Source organism: Lycorma delicatula, chromosome 2 (assembly GCF_047948215.1).
Source record: "Lycorma delicatula isolate Av1 chromosome 2, ASM4794821v1, whole genome shotgun sequence".
NCBI lineage: Eukaryota > Metazoa > Arthropoda > Insecta > Hemiptera > Fulgoridae > Lycorma > Lycorma delicatula.
Genome location: NC_134456.1, coordinates 199,828,527 through 199,844,530, shown reverse-complemented (window position 1 = coordinate 199,844,530; position 16,004 = coordinate 199,828,527).

Here is a 16,004-nt window from a genome sequence, read left to right as displayed (position 1 = left end):
CTTCACCTTTTGATTGCAATCGACTGGACCAAAAGTGTCCAAAAAATCCAAAAATCCAAAAGGTTTGGATTTTGGACTTTTTCCTAACTACAGTAAAAAGCTTCCCTCATTGAAAGCTTTTCAACGATAAATCATAAGTGGTTCTTATTTTTATCGATTCCAGAGTTATAGCCAAATAAAATTTTAATTAATGAAATATTTGGATCTTACAAGGGGAAGGCACATCAGTTTGAATCAGACTTGATCTCCTATTTTTTAACTTTTTTTACTTTAAATATATTAATTTATTAATAATTATTAACCTCTGATTGTAAAAAAAAAAAATATCATAAATAATATTTCAATAACAATGAAAAAAAAAATATGAAAAAAAAATCAGAAGTTATTATTGAAATGAAATTTTATATACTTTTCATTTTAATTCAAACATTTTTACCGAGGTTAATAATTATTAATAAATCAATATACTTAAATTTAAAAAAAATACATGTATATGAATTGGAATTCTAGCCGATGTATGCATGGTTACGGCTCCGATACGTTCTCACTTACACCACGTAACTACTTGAGCGACGTGAAACAAAATTAATATATAAACTAATATAAAATGCTGATACGAACACCACAAAAAAAGTGATGCAATGTGTCAACCACAATGCAATTGCATAACTGTCTACTTTATTAAAGAATTGGAGGATCCTATCTCACTTTCAAATTAAATAATTTTAAATGAAGTGCAGCAAAAAATATGTATATGTAATTTAATAGACGTACAAGGAAGTTATGTGGTGTCCACATCAGACTTTTTTTATCATCATCTAAAGGATATCGATCTATTTTCCTTCTGTTATTTGTTTTTCCATTTGTATTGAACTTATTTAGTAACTTTTTAAGGGTAGATTTCTGAAAGAGGGCGATCAGAAAGAATCTCATTAAAGGATCTTTTGTTTTGTGATAATATCTGTTAGTTTCTCCAAAAATATATATCATTTAATTTCTTCTTTCAATTGTAGGAGACATGATGACAAATTTCAGTAGGGAATCAATTTGTGCTGATTAATAAATTGAATAATCACAGCTGAAAATGAAAGGAAGAAGTAAAAAAACTGGCTTTTAAATAATATTACAGGTGTAGTATTATTTTTAATAGTTAATATAGTAACTGAAGCACTTTAAAACTAAAAACAAACAAATTCTCCATTCAAATTGTAACTTTTATTATAAAAGTACTAAATTTTTCAAATTATTCCACAATGGCACTTAAAATGTAAGTTATAAACGAATGCCGTAGGTTTAGGTGCCGATCTCCGTGGCGGATTGGTAGTGACTCAGCCTCTTTCATCAGGAGTTGCTGGGTTTCAATCCCGGTCAGATATGACATTGTACATACGATAAAAATTTCCATTATCATAGGACAAAATTACCTAAGCAGTCGATGCCCGTGTTTCAAAAAAAAAGGAAAAAAGATTATTTCAAAGGATTGCAGTATGGTTCAAAGGATTATAAGAGAAATCAATGAATGTAATGAATCAATAAATTTTCATAATTCTAATTGTTTTTGGTATTGTTTTATTTTAAATCAGAAAGTTGTCCAAAGAAGAACCCTCAGTCTTTAGACTCTTTAGACATTAACATCTTGAAAACGTGTAGAGATAGCAATACACAATACACAAAATGCGTTAAATTATTCATACCAATGATGATCCATCTGACCATAGTGACATTAAAAAACGTCTCTGCCAACAGTTGAGAATAAACTTAAAAAAAAAAAATTTATCATAATTCTCTAAATTAATAATTATAAGAAAATGGGGGTGAAACGTAGATTATGCATGCCCTACCACACACACACACACACACACACACACACACACACACACACACACACACACACACACACACACACACACACACACACACACACACACACACACACACACACACACACACACACACACACACACACACACACACACACACAGAGAGAGAGAGAGAGAGAGAGAGAGAGAGAGAGAGAGAGAGAGAGAGAGAGAGAGAGAGAGAGAGAGAGAGAGAGAGAGAGAGGGGGGGGAGACACACACACACACACACACACACACACACATTTATATCATTTATTAGAATGTAAACTATATAAATATTATCCTAGATCTCACTTGCTAGAAAATTTTGAGGAAATTAAAGGATGATGAATTTCCTGGATATGCGGAAACTCATTATCCTTTATTTTTCATAACTGAGACTAATAAAAAATAATACTATAACATTTTCGGCTGTAAAGTCATTTAGGAAGTATTCAAATGATGAACAGTAGGATTTAGAAAATAAAACAAAATTTTATGATTAGGCGAATTGGGAAATAATTCATCGGCAAATCAAGGTTTATTTATATCTATATCAATGTAGTTTTTCCATATAAACTTAATATCACGATTAAGTCTCATAACATAAGTTTTAATACACATTAAGCGGCCATTTTTTATAAATGTATATTTTACTTATAAAAAAAGAAAAAATATATTTGATGAATTATATTCAGCTCTTTAGAGTCACTAACGTATTAACATTCTAATAATAAGTTTATACCCGGTTAGTCATTTACTATTCAAGGTTGAATAATATGATTTTTTTTCGTTTTCGTAAAATTATGCGTAGATTGCAATTTAAAATTATTGTAGTAAATGTTATTACGCTATATTATTCCGTATATGTTTCGTTATAGTTGTTGCTTAGACTAAATCATTATAATGTGCATGTTTTGTTTTATAATTTGTACATTAATGTTTATCGTGTAGTAGTTTATATGCATAAACGTATTGATTTTTCCTGTTTTATCCGTTTATCTTCATAAAATTGACTCATGAATATATAATTATATATATATTATCTCTATGTTGATAAATAAAAAATAAAAAAAAAAAGGTTAAAGAAGTAAGATTTCACAAAAATCTAAAAGAAGTAAGGTTTACAGAAAACTTGATGGTAATATTTTTATCTTTGAACAATGCATGTATATGAGGTAAATAAAATTGTTAACATTTTCATTTTGGCCGTAGAGTATAATAGATTTATGCCATTATTCCTGCAGTTTCTTATAACCATTTTAGAATAATAACTAATTTCTGTATTATACAATGGTTTGCTTTATTAGAAGGTTCAAAGGTTAAAAGGTATAAATTAAAAAATATTATTGATAAAAATAAAAATAAAATATATATATGTATGCTAACATTACATTTTTATAAACATCTATAATGATGTATATTTAAGAAGAATTGATTAACTTTCAAGTGAATTTGAAAACAGCGTAAACTGTGGATGTCTAGAGACACAGAAAAAGAGGTGAGCTGGTGGTAGTTTGGATGTTGGCAGCACTGAGCCTTGGCGCGGGGAGCGTGTGCCTGGCGCTAGCCGTTCAGTATAGCAGTTGACGCCGACCGGTTACATGTAGGTGAGCTGGGTTGATACGGTTACTATTCTTCGCGTTAGAACGCTTCCGTGCAGGTGTTGCAGTAAAGTTTGTACATGTTATGACGTTTTGTAAAGTGTGGCGTGCGTGTGTCAGTGTGCATTTTAGTGTCTTTATCGACTGCGTTATGTTTTGTACATGAAGATTTTACTGTCGTTGTACTTATAACCGTGTGTTTAGTGTTGAGTCGCGTAGTGGAAGTGTATTACCCTACTGCGGCACCGATAGTAGTAGTAAAGTCGTGTGAGTCAGCCTGTCTTTCTATCGTTGGGGTTGTATCTCACTCAGTCAGTCGACTCACCCTCTTGTCTGTGATCGATAAGAATTAATAGAAAACAGCCGCTTGCTTGTTACTGTTTCGTATCTATATAATACGGCTTGCTTCACTTTGACATTCACTGACATTTCCGTCGAATATCACAAAATGCCAATCTTTTTATTTTAAAAAAACTTTTTGTTTCTTTGGAGACGATATCTTTTGAATCATATCATCCGTTAAAAGGTGGTATCAGTTAATTTTATATCGTTACGAAAACAACTTTCCTTTGAAAAACAATTTTTATTTGTGGAAGTATGTTATAAGAGATTCATCGATTGTGTTCGTTTTTCCAGTTTTTATGTGTAATTTTTATTAAGTTGTGTGACAAATAATTAATTAAACGCAGTGTTCGTTTTCGTTTTATTTAAGGATACGGTATTCTCGTTTGTTTTGTACAGGTAAAAATTTTCATTATTTACTTTTATTTAGCTGTTGTATGTATTCTTAAGAAAAGTATCATATTTAATTTTTTATAATATATTATTATAAATTAAATTGTTATTTTCCATTTTATAAAATATTTATTCTTAGAATATATTTCTTTAAAACCGGTAACATCTACTGCTTTCATTTAAAAAATGGTAATCTATTTTTTTTAATAAAATAAACAAAAAATATACGATTAAAATCCCTGAAGTATTCTTGATATAAATTGTTGGTTTTACTCATTATCACTAAAATGTTTTTAAACTTACATGAGAATTTTTTGAAATTAACAGAACCTACAAATTAACCATTATATATATATTTGTTTACTAAACTAGCATCGATAAATTTTGGCTCTTTCAATTAAAGTACTATTTTATATACTCCAGCGTAGCGTTTAATTGATAATAAATTATTAATTTAATTTTAATTACGGCATGTGTAAGGGTGCTCATATTTACATGATTACATTTTAATTTGGTACAGCAATATATATATATTGTTTTCCAGTCGTTTATTCAAAAATATTTAGAAACATATTTTATATATATACGTAAGTGTACATTTATGTATTTAAAAAAAATGTATCGTTCCAAAATAACCAGAATTCTTTGTAAAATTTATTTTTTAAAAAATAACTGCTCGTGTATTTATTTTAAATTATGGTTGGTTTAAAATAGATGCATACTGTTTGACGTTATTTAAGCGGCGATATACCTTTTTGATAAATAGGAATATACCAGGATTTTTCCTCATTATTTTTAGAGTATTTCACTTCTTTGTTAAATTTTTGTGGTTTATTTACATTATATTTGTTTTTTAAGTAATTATTTTTAATTAAAAGATTATAATTATGCATATTTAAAAAAAAAATTAACGAAAAAAACATTTTGAATTTATGTCTGCGGTATAATTTTTTTAAACGTAAATGCTTATTATAGAATAAAATATCTGCTCGTCGTATAATTAATTTAATTAATAGGCGTAACATTAATTAATAATTTTAAGTTTTTTTTGGACATTATATAATTTTCATATTCATCAAAATTAGTTATAATAATAACTATTTTTTAATGTATATATATTAATTTTTTTTCCAATAATTAATTGATGAAGTATCGGTTATCGGTTACTGAAATTATCCATCCATTTATTTTATTCTTCACATTTTAAGATTATACTTTATATGTAATTATTTTGTATAGTTAAAATTGTATCATTTCTTTCAACAAAAGTCGAAAATTAAATTATAATTTCCTCATAGTTTTCCGTTATGAATTTGTATTTCCTACTGTTATTTATTTAACAATTTTTACGTTGCAGTAAAGTAATAAGATTTTTAAATTTTTCATATAATTTATTAATAATTATAAATTGTATTTATTTTAATCAACTATAATATAGCAACAATTTTTTTAAAATTTGCGGAAATCAACGACCACATAAAAGTTCCAAGATAAATAAAAATTTAATAATTTATTAAAAAGTAAATATTAAAATTATTTTAAATAGGACTTTTTAAATAGCAGTAAGTTATGATTTTTTTTACATTTAGTGAGTTTAAAACTACAGAATTCGTTATTATTGATGAAGTATTTAACAATCAATCTATTATTATTAATTGATTAAACAGCATAAAAGTATAAAATATCGTAATATTAGTAAATTAAATTAAGTGTGATTATTTTTAATCATATAAATTTATTCTCTGAATCTTTTAATTGCATAAAAATCAATCAAAATTTAGTTTAAGATATTTTCAAAATATATATACGTTTTATTTTTTTTGTAGTTAAATCATTTTATATAATTTCCTTGAATTTAACGCAAAAATACTATTTTCGTTACTGAAACCAATATCATATTTCATTTTATATATTGTATATATATATATATATATATATATATATATATATATTTATATTTAATTAAATAGTTACTACAAATTTAAGAGTTTTTTTTTCTTAATATTATGTTATCCGGTAATTTTAAACTACAATAATATTTCTGTATATGAAAAATGTCGTAAAATAAAAATAATTAGAAGTCTTCGGTTTATTCATGTTTATCGAATTTTTTGGTAGTTTTTAATACTATGTATTATTATATTTGAATACCATGTTATTATTAACAATAGCTTGTGTTATACCGTTAGTAATTTAATTGGATAACATTTCTGCATCAAGACTAGTCGGGTTGAAATTAAACAGATTTTTGAACTGAAATTGGGCTACGGTGAACTCTGTGATTAGTACGTATGAAAATTTTTATTAAAAGAAAGTTGTACTTATTTCGAAATGACGATTTTCTTGTGTTTTTTTTTATAAAGATTTAATTGTTTTCTTTAATAACGTGAAAAGCCTAAAAATGATTTTAATCCTAGGAAATTAAAATAAATCTATTAATATTAATCTTTGATTAATTCTATTAATTAAAGCGATTTTATATTTAAAATTCTAATAAATTATTTAATTCTTCTTGAATAAGAAATATTTTACGAGATAATACATGAACCTGCCCACATTCTGGCGGCACCAGAATCGGAGCAGTTTTGTTCAGATTTACGGTATGTTCTATAATTTCCGGTTTTTTTGTTCTTTTTTTGTAATTAGGGCTAAAATACGATACGGGTACATTTTTAAACATTCATAAAAATGAATAAAATAGTAATTTAGCCTAATACATTGCCCTAAAATATATTATACATTTTTTTAAAGTAAGTAATATATATTTACAGTAAGAACCAAGAACATTAATTTTTTGTAGTACTGGGAAGTTATTCTTGAATAAATTAATAAATAGGTGTGATAAACATTTATAATTTTTTTTTTGTAATTTTAATTACACCATGTAACTATTTTATTTCTAAAAGTTCTGATTTTAATTATTAAACATTATCTCATGTGTATTGAACCTAAAATATAAAATATCATCAACATTATTATACAACTGATGAAGTTAATATATGCATATTATGTCATATTTATACATTTATGTAAAGGGGTATTTGTGATTGTTATAGTTCATTAAGTAGCTTAATCTAATAGTTAATTAGAATTATTTTCCACATTGTGTGAAATGTAGTATGTTACAAAGCACCCGATTTTGAATTAAAATTGAAATTACAGTAAAGTGGTCGACTAAATAATACCCACGGGTTTAAAGTATCATTTTAATATAACAATGAATTCAGTTAGTTTTATTAGAATATCGAAGTTAATTAATTAATTTTTCACCATCGAGGTAATACTTTGTTTAAAAAAAAATTGTACAAAAGGATAGACTGTTAAATGAAGACATATTTTACATGTACTTTTGTTTCCATAATTTTAATTGGATATTTTATATCTAAAAAAAACTACGTATTATACTGCTGTATTGCACTTCCTTACAATTATTATATTATAATGTAATATTGAGATCTATACAGGCAATAAAAAAGAAAATATTTTACGTGATTTTTATTGTCAAAATTACAAAGTTTGTTTATAAAAATTATTAAATATTCATTATTTGTAAAGTATAGAAATAAAAAATTATTTATATAATTTTATATATAATGGGTTACATATATCACTGATCTCTGAGGCTTGTTGATTTTAATGCGCATGATTTTGGGTTCGAATCCTGGTGGCTACACCTGAAAAGTTTCACACGTCACGAAATTCATGTATATTAAAAAAAAATTATATAAAATGTAACTAAGCTAGGAAATTACGGTAAATGAATGAGTAAATTAATATTTAATAGATTTAGATTCATTTTACAATATTTATTAAAATACATTAATTTTAGTAAATGTATTAATCGATGAGTACATGAGATTATTCGCCCATGGTTTTTTTTTCTTAAATTTAATTTAACGAAATTATTTTGTGTTTACCACTCGCACGTCTCAAGATTTTATTGTTGTTTCTATGATATAAATTTTTACAATACATATAAGAATTTATAATTTAATTTATACGTGTAGAATATAAAATTATTAAAGCTTTATTAAATTTTTTTTAACAATTTAAATCTCCTTTTTAAAATAATCAACAGTTATTTTGCCGGCTACAGCAGTTAAAATCGGTTTAATAGTTAAAGAAACTACCTCTAAATATCAATCATGTACAATTCTGGTGCCAAACTAGATCTTTCTTCTCAGAGCTGTTGTGTAACAAAAAATAAATTTGTAGTAATAACAGCATAAAATAAGTGTATTGTACTTTTCTTCTTTCTTTTTGCAAGTTTGCGTAGACATGAAATTGTTTTTATTAAGAGTATGGCATAAAATCAACTTTGTGAAAAGAAAAAAAATTATTAATATCTTTTAAAAATCACTTAATGCGTTTTTTTTTTCTCAAAAAAGAGAAGATTTTTTTCGGTTTTAGGATATTATCCGGAAATCAGCGGGTTATTTAATTTGTTAAGGAATTTTGTTGTGTTGTTATTGTAATCTTATTTACAATTAATTTCATTATTCTAAATTTATAATATTTTTAAATATTGATTCTAAAAAATTTTTATTGAATTAAAACAATGAAGTTTAATAAACTTAAATATTTTTGTAAATTAACTAATTACATCGATCGATACTCATTTGATCTACAACTGTGTTCAGTTATTTATTCACATTAAATATTATTGTTATATTTTGATCTTAAATAATTTATAAAATAATAAATAAAACATAATTTTACATGAATGTAATTAATTAAAAGTTAAATTTATTAAGTAAATAACTTTTTAGTTTTATCGTTGACTGTACCTGATATTGCACTAGATGAATTTAAATCAAGAGATTTATCTCTTTTTTGATTTGAGTTTTTTTTAAATTTATTTATTTTTTTTTTTAATACCGAAATTGAGAGTAATGTCAATACTTATGAATACACAGGGGATTGGCAATTTCAATTAATATATGATTTTAAACCAATATTAGTTTTGTTCTTCGTATAATTTTTCCATTATTTAAAATACGAAGTTGATTAAAGTATTTTGTAAACTTTTGATTTCTTTGTCTAATTATTAATTAAATTTGTGATAACTACTTACTAATAATAATGACGTATGTTGCGGAATCTTCAGTTTTTTTTAACTTATTTTTTTTATTGAAAATTTTTAGTGTTAAAGTTTATGCAATTATATGAAAACGCGTTCAGATGCAAACATGTTTGAATAAAAATGATTTTTTTTTAAATTTAGTTTACTTTGCTGTTACACATCCTAATTCAATCAATAATTTTTACTAGTAGCCCTGTAAATAGCAGGTTAACTTTTTTATTTTTTAAAATAACTCTTTAATTAATGTTTTATCTCAACTCACGATTTCACATATGTAGAGACGGGTTTTTAACTATATATTTTATATTTTAGATACTAAAAAATTCTTAAATAAAATTAAATAAAATAAATTTATAACTTTGACATAAAAAAATTCTTCGTGATTATAACATTATAGTTGTAATTTCGTTTTCGTTATAATCATAATAAATGAAATAGTTCGTCAGAAATGTTAAAAAATTTAATTTATATAACTGAAAATGTTTTAACTATAAAATAATGTTTACAAGAAGAAATTGCATAAAAAGAAAAAAAGAAATGAGATAAATTTCCGTATAAGAAATTTATTAAATTATTGATTTTTACCCGATAAGATTCATTCGATATAAAGAAATTAACTAAATATACTACTATCTCTGCTTCGGCACGTAATCTTTAGAAAGTTGTTTAAAATATTTTATTAAATGTCTAGGCGACATAATACTAAACGTATATTTTTTATACTTCATAAATAAAAAATTATATTCTACCTATATATTTGTTTACGTATAATTTTTGTTTGAATACTAGGAAAAAGGCGGGCCTGTAGCTTGCCGTAGGCCGCTGTTTCTTGACTTGTGATTTTTTAACACAGTTCTAACCCCAATAGTTTCCTTTTTTATAATTTTAAAATGTAGAAGTATAAATCGTTCGAACGAATGAATAGTTCGGTGCCCTGCGCGCAGCCGCCCGATGCACCCCATTGGTCCGCTCTGCGCCAATAGCAGCTGAAATAAAAATTTGAGCCCGTACAATAAACCCACGCATCCTTTTTATGGAGATGATATTTTTTTTTAATATTTAGAAAAAATAATTATATATATATATATATATATATATATATATATATATATAAATTAATAAAAATTTGGGTTTTTTTTTTTTTATTAAATTTTCTCTTATAAAATATTCTCTAACAGGAAAATAGCATACTCACTATTATTCTATGCTAGTTCCTTAACAGCTGATTTTCGAAGTCGAAGGTTCTGAGTCTCAAATGTAATAAAAGTTAGTTGCTTCTATACGGATTTAAATACTGCACAGTGTATACCGGGTATTTTGGTGATTGGCGTTCAATTAACCACAAGTCTCGCGAATAGTCAGCCTATTTTTGTTGCTGTTAAGGCGAGATTAATGTTAAAATAAGGATCTTAAAAAATGTAGCTTTGTTTTTAAGATATAAAATTTTATTTTTCTTATTAAAATAATTTGTATGGAAAATTAAAAAAAAATAAATTTATTACAAAAATTTCACTTTTTTTTTTCTTTTTTGTTGACGATGAAATAATTCACCATAGAAGCTTACGAATAAGTTTGTGCGTCAGAATATGAAAATGAAATTTTTAGCGTATGAAAAATGATATGCTTGACGAGTATTCGAACCTGGAACCTCCATATTATAGGCCGAGACGCTACTTTTCTACCAAAGAGATCAAAAGAGCCCAAAATCCAAAACAAATTGGATTTTTGATTTTTTCTGAACTGCAGTAATAAGCCCTCATTGAGAACCTTTCAACGACATATCATGAGTGGTACTTATTATCATTGGTTCCTAAGTTATAGTCAAATAAAATTTAATTAATGAAATATTTGGATCTTAGTAGGGGAAGGAATATCGGTTCAAATCAGACTTCATCTCCTTTTTTTTATTTAAATATATTATAATTTATTAATAATTATTAAACTCTAATTGTAAAAAAATCTTTACGATAAATAATAATTCAATAATATTTAAAAAATATATGAAATATATCAGAAGTTATTAATGAAATAAAATTTTATGTACTTTTCATTTTAAAAAATGTGTATACGTAATTTAATATTCGTTTAAGGAAGTCATTTGATGCCTACATCAATTTTTTTTACATAGAAATTTCTATATATTTAATTAATATATTATCTGTTAACTTCAGATAGATAACAGAAATTCAGCAGAATATTTTTACACAAAAATAATATTACTTTATACTTAAAATAAAATACCTGTGTAGTTAAAATGTTATAAAATTTATGTTAAATATTTTGTAGGAAAAAAAATACACTAACAGGGTTCTTAAAATCGATGATTTTGACGATGAAAACAGAAAAAAGAGGAATGAAAAGAAATAGAAATATTCTGCAGCTGGAAATTGTATTTAGAATTCTCCTCAATAGAAACGAGAAAATATTTGCTTCCGAATCACAATATTTTTAATATATACCTACCTACAGCGATGCTTTTCTCCCTATTCCGTGAAATTTTAATAATGTTATAAGAATATTCAAAATAAAATGACTTATTATAGGTTAGTCGTACCATTGATACAATTGCGTATACGCATCAACTCGCATAGTTACGAGTTCATTTTGGATTATTTTTTTTATTTTAATCTGCTCTAAAAAAATATATATTAATGGATATAATACAATATATCTTATTAAATTGTTAATTAATAAATTAGTTGCGACACTAACTTCTAATGATTTAGAATAATCTTAGAACTAATATTATTACAGTACTTCAGAACAGCGTTAAGTAGCAACAGCAGCTGTTGTTGTAATTGGATAATATCATTAATGTTGTTTCTCTAACATTAGATAATTATAATTTCTGTATTATTAAATTACATATTCAAATATTACCTTGAATACCTAGAACTAATAATTTATCTTTTACAATAGGTATCTAACTACATTTTTCCCCGTTTATTAGTTTTGTTTAATATTTCGTAGCTGTGTCTGATAAATGCATCAATAATCCTGATGTTTACCAAGTTTAATCCGGTTAACGTAGTTACTTTTAATGATTTTGGTATTCATATTTCCGGTGTGCTTTAGTCTATAGAGCTCAGTTAATAGAACTGTGTCAGGAACAGTCGTCCTAAAATTATACAAGACCAAATATTGAACTTAACGTTTAGATTTTCATTCTTTGTAGGTCACTGTAATTTTAATGTAAAATAAATCAACCAAAAATCTTGGATTTTAAATGATTCCAAATTTTGCAAAGGTTAATAAATAAATTATGAGGAAGATTAATTTCTGCAATAAAAAAGCATGGTGCGTTGGTTTCTTTCTGTCTGTGCTCAAGTTTTTATTTTGAATGAAGCGTACGAACGATTCATTCGTTCAAACGATTCATACGTGATACGAACGATTTATCTAAAATTATATTTGTGTTTTGGGGATAAAAAAGGAAAACATTGACGTTAGAGCTGTGTTAAAAAATCACAACTCAAGAAACAGCTAAAAATGATGAGGATTTTGAAGCATTTTGTTGTAAAAGTTTTTGTTGTTAGTACGCTAAATTCATGAACGTTTTTTTATTACAACTGGCAAAAACCCTTAACAAAATCATGTGTAATGAAACATTAACCATGTACCATATCCGCGGTTTTTTTTTCTAGTAAAATTAATAAGAGATTTAATTTTAAACACAGTAATATAAAAATTTATTTTTTTGTTTTTATTTACGTAATTTGTATTTATTTTTACAAATAAAATTTTTTTCTTTGTTTTTAAATAGCAAATTTGGTGTGTCATTTCATTCTTTACGCTTATGCTTATGATATTCTCAAACACTAATACTTTAATCTTTGAGAATTTTCAGTTTTTTAAATCTATCATTTGTAAGTGACGTCTTATGTAAAACCCCCAAAAATTTCTTTATTGTCTGTATCGTAGTAATAATTTTCCAAAATAATCCTTTAATATTGTGGATTATGTCTGGAAAAGCAGGTTGAAAGGTATTTACTTTTTTACCATTTCTTCTTTTTACAAGTTTTTTCACATTGGTTTTTTAAATTTCCAAGTTTTTCCATTGCTCTAATTGAGGTTGCTTAAGAACATATATATATCCATATTGTTCTTAACTCGATCATTTATAATTATCTAATTTTTCAGTAGTGAAATTTGATCAACCCGATTATAATTTTTTTTATAATATTATTTTCAATATAACCTAAATGTCATTAAAATTACGTTGAATTCAAGAGAACGATTGGTAGGCCTACAAAAAAATATATGTATACATTTTTTTTAAATCTAATTCTGTACAACTATATGTTCCATCTAGTTAAGTATAAAAACCTGTTGCTTTCTTTGATTTTGTATCGTATTCGTGTTATAAGTTTATAAGAATTTTGCCATATAATAAGACTTGCTCGGCATTTTTAAAAACTTGAGGTATAAAAATTCAGAAATTTTTTTTATTTTATGTATGGTATGTATGTAAATTTATGATTTTCCGTGAATGTATGAAAATTCAATTATTTTTTCAAATTATCAGAAAACCATGAAAATATTTTTTTTTAATTTCTTAGGTTGTTTACGTAAATACAAGCTGCTGATTAAAAAAAATCCGAATAAATGTAACTCATATTAATAAATTATTACTTCATTTATCCATGTACAATGCATTAAATAATATTTCTTGTGAATTTGTATAAAATTTTATAAACATAATTTATGTTTTTAATATTATTTTTTTAATATTATATACTGTCTAATTTTAAAGGGAAAAAACTTTAAATTTTAAGGACTTCTTATAAAAAACAGATTATTCCCGTTTTTCTTCAAATACGTAAATAAAATCAGCCAATTAACTTATGACGTTTGAATAGACAAAATTGAAACGATAAGATTTCTTTATTTTTATAAAAAAAAAAGAAAATTGAATGTACATAAAGTACAAGTCATTATAACAGTATAATGCAGACTCATTGAATGTTTTCTCTTCAGTAACTTTTTGGTTTGATGTTCGGTTATAGACGGGAGATGAGGTAAAATAGAGTAACTGCGTTCTAAAGAAATGGAAGATCTTGTTAACGAAGTCAATTGACAGCTGCCCTTGTGTTTCTCCTCATCGCTTAACCGTATACAGTTTTCTTTGACCTGTTCAGTATTTTATAGATGTTAAAAGACAAATTATTATATTTCAATTTAAATAATATATCTCCTATATAGTTCAACCGTGACTTTTTGCCTCTTCTAATCGAGAAAATAAACAAATTAACCGTTTTAAAATAAAATAAATGAAATATTAGAAACAATTATCCTGACGTTACAAAATATGTTTTATTACCAACGAAATTAATATTAATTAGCATTAAAATGAATTCCACTATACTGGAAGAGATGATTTATTTACTGTCATGTCTACCGTAAGAGGCAGATACGTCATGGTCATGTTGTACATTAGAAAATATTTTACAAAACGATTTTTTTTTTAATTTTCATCTCAGCACTCTTCATCCGTACGCTAATGTAAACACTTTACCAATTCAAAAAGTAGAGTGTTTTATTAATATTTATCAATATTGTTTTTTTGTAATATTGTATCATGTACAGGACACTTTATAGTTTCTAAATTTATAATTATTTTTGTAATATATTTTTCTTTTACAGTTATTCCTATTATTGTTTTTTTTTCTTTTTTAAATAACCTATCTAAAAATTTATTGTTTTTTTTTTATTATTTAATACACACTCATCATTACCACTGTTATTTAATACGATATACTTTTACTGATAATACTTCTCTATCGCAGTGTGTATTTAGCGTGTAAACAATAATATAAGCTATTATAAAGATAAATAATCGTTTTAATGTGAAGTGATATCATGTTAGTGCTTATATATATAATATATGTATACATGTATTAATTATTTTACTATTCGTTTTGTTGCCTTATCCCCCTTTAATCATCTTAATCTTTTATTTTATTAGTGTTTCATTAAAATCTTATTGAGAAGCCTGTTTTAATGTACTTTCAACAAAGGTATGTAACAAACCGCTAAGTATAAATAAATTTTAAATTCGACACGTAAGTAAAACTCATTACAAGCAATCATATTTTTCCTAATTTTTGCGTTTGTTTGTTTAAATATTTCATACTTCGCAACGTATGGGAGTTTAAAATTTTGAATGTTGTAAGTAGTTGAAGTTTATAGTGTAGGTATTATATAAAATTATTTGTAATTTTTTTGTTATTTTCTGAGCCTATAATGCTTTTAAAAACTTGAGTTTTTTTTTCATACATTTTCAGTTTTAAAAATTTGAAAAATACGAGGTCTGTAAATAAAGTAATGATACTGGTTCAAAAAAACCTTTTATTTACAATCCAATTATACATAGACTCTTATCACCTTCGAAATAGTTCCCTTGGTATGCCACACAATGCTTCAAACGGTTTACCTTCTCTTTATAGCAGTGTTGGAGCTCAGAAACCGGAAATATCCTTCAGAAGGTCGGTTACATTTTTTTAAAATGTTTATACTGTTCCAAAATGGTGTCTTTTGAGGTGTTTTTTTAAAATCGGGTAATTTACCTGACTCAAGTCAGGTAAATAAGGTGGTTGAGGAACTACAGAAATGTTTTTCTTTGCGAAAAACTCATTAATTGAGTGTGCAGTGTGACAAGGTGGATTGTCATGATGCAGCATCCAGTTGTCTTTGATGGCTGGTCTCAAACAAACATCTCTTTTCCGCAGTCATTCAAGAATT